Source organism: Gekko japonicus, unplaced genomic scaffold, assembly GCF_001447785.1.
Source record: "Gekko japonicus isolate JY-2015 unplaced genomic scaffold, Gekko_japonicus_V1.1 scaffold239, whole genome shotgun sequence".
NCBI lineage: Eukaryota > Metazoa > Chordata > Lepidosauria > Squamata > Gekkonidae > Gekko > Gekko japonicus.
The window spans coordinates 1,337,501-1,340,038 of NW_015163611.1; the positions used below are offsets into that span (position 1 = coordinate 1,337,501).

Sequence of the window (2,538 nt, forward strand, 5' to 3'; positions counted from 1 at the left end):
TTTGGGTTCTCTCCCCCCCCCCCCCGTAAAGTATTTGGTTTGCAAAAATACAACATATGCATATCACAAACACAAATCCAGTCAAACCACACAACACAACCACACCACACAGTGTCAGATACATAAATATATAAACTTAATCACCCAGAAATCAAACTCCACCCAGTGTACTGCAGTTTAGTCCCCCCCCAAAATCACAGTCTATGACTCAGAACTCTTTGTGGTCTAAATAGCATCTTGATACACTTATTGCTAGTGGGATGTCAAGGTAAATTGGTCGGTCGAGGCTCAGAGAGGGTACCGTTTGCCAAAGGCCACCTAATTAATGCATTCAGTCCAAGGATTCCCTAAGTCAGCATTTTCCAAGCATTAGCAACCCAAGGAAACGGGACACGTGATGAAAATTATGCAGCTTGCGTTGGTTTGGCTGACATCTACAACTGAAAATGTTACAACTTGCCAGAAGTCCTAAACGGAATTATTTTAGTTACTTAAGAGGAGTTTGACCATTTACTTCTGAATTTTATTACATTTCTTGGTACATTCCCCCCTGCCTCTCTTTTTCTCAAAATTGAAATCAAGGTGGGTTATAAAAGCTAGAACTAACAGGCAGCTGTTGTTGATGATGACTGCACAAAGGTAATTATACCTTCACAACAGTACATTCTAGTTTAAATTGGTATTCGACAGCAAATGCAAAAGATGAGCTGGAGGGGTGAACTCACATTGCCAAATCTAGCCAAAGGGAAAATTCAGTTAAGCAGGCAAACGAATGGATAAGCAAGCATCAGTTTGTTTTGTGCTGCGGTTTTTAAGTGTAATAGATGATAGCAAGAAGATTGCTTGATTAGGTATCTGTAATTCAGTCTGCTTTTTTCCAAACCATTTAAACCCAATTCCTGGTTTGCTTTGGTTTGTTTGCTTGCTTGTTTGTTTTTTCAATAGCCAAGCTTCTTAGAGGAGGTAGCTAGCCTATTTTAGGTGGTTGTGGTGAGTTTTATTAGATTTGGGAGCTTCTGTTAAAACCTTACTGGGCTTCTTCCGTCTGTCATCTCTAAAATATGGCCATTGCTGCAGAGCTCATTTGCATGATATTTCTTTTGGCCTGAAGCCTAGTGGGGCCATAGGAAGGAAAATAGCCTTGAGTCACAGTTCTGATGACGTATTCCTGGAATGCTGCTTAAACACCTGAGCATCCGTGCAGTTCTAACTGCATGTGAGAAGACCCATAAAGTGATACACAAGTCACAAATTTAAATCTAGAATGTTTCTGTTTTGCTGTTTTTTTAAAGCCTGTATTTTTAAGGACTTTCATTCCTCAAAGAGTGGGGCAACAAATGCTTTAATGTGTATCGACTGTAAGCAAAGCAGGTCTGATTGTTCAGCTACACAGTAGATGTACATTGGCACATCTGTGCATGCATCCACTCTTATTCGGTTGACAGCAAGTCGTGCAGATTTGGTGTGTGCCGAATGAAGACTGTTCATGTCTACATTTTGACTTATAGTGTCAATGAATGTGAGTCAGATTCAGGTCCCAGTCTTGTCTTCCTTTAAGCATCAGGTTTATAGCTGTTTTGGTCCAAAAATAAAACCTAAAACGATGTGAAACGCTGTAGGAGTACCTTTTATTAGGACCAGCGCAGTGACACATTTATTCTGTGTCATTGGGTTGGTCCTAATAAAAGGTATTACACAGATTTTTGTTCTTGGCTTTTTGGGTTTTGCCTAAATCAAGCCTACCAACCTCATAGCCAAGTGATTGTCTCTCTTATCTTTCCCACTGCAATAGGGGAGACAGTAACACTAAAAAAATACGTGAAGCGCTTTGATCTCTTGAAAGTGCTCAATAAATGCCAAGTTTATTTATAGTTCTCTGGTCATTGTGTGTCCAGTTCAACCTGTCCAGCTCTGCACAGGTATTTTGTGCTGGTGGATTCCCATGGGGAAAAATACAGCTTTGCTTTGACCAAGGATTCTGAAAGTTACTTCCAGTGATTCTGAGAGCTACCCTATGTCACTTCCCCAGAAGTGACATTGCGCCGTAGCCAACATCAGCGTTTAAAAAAATAATAATTATCCTGCCACTGCTTGGAATGGCAGCGGGCAAGTAGGCTGCTGGTGGGTGGTTACCTGCCATCGTGTGAGGCCTGGCAGCTCTCCCAGTGCGGCATCTACCAAGCAAACAGCCAGTCCTCATTTTCCTCCATCTCACTGGAGGAGGTGGTGCTTCAGAAGAACAGAAGAGGTATCCCTTTGGCGTTTACAGGAAGTACACTTTCAGCACCCATTGCAGGAGGCTGCTTGGATTTCAGCCTCCCAGTGTTTTGTGATTGGCCCCAGAGTGCCATTCTCAAGGAAGGTTTCCTAAGTCAGTCTGGGCTCAGTGACAGCATAGATTCTGCCGACGTTGCTACCTGGAACTCCTTGACCCTAGACTGGACTTTGTTAAACCTGCTCTCTGGAACCTCTGACTTTGGACTGGACTCTGATTACTCTCTCCCTCTCCCTCCCCCCTTCTCCCTCCCCCCTCTCTCT

General features: G+C 42.8%; 1 protein-coding gene across 3 annotated transcripts in view; it reads left to right on the forward strand.

Annotated features, from left to right (window-relative positions):
• Positions 1-2,538, forward strand: part of UBXN2A (UBX domain protein 2A) — a 32,273-nt gene that overhangs the window by 5,043 nt on the left and 24,692 nt on the right. The gene's annotated exons all lie outside the window — the stretch shown is intronic.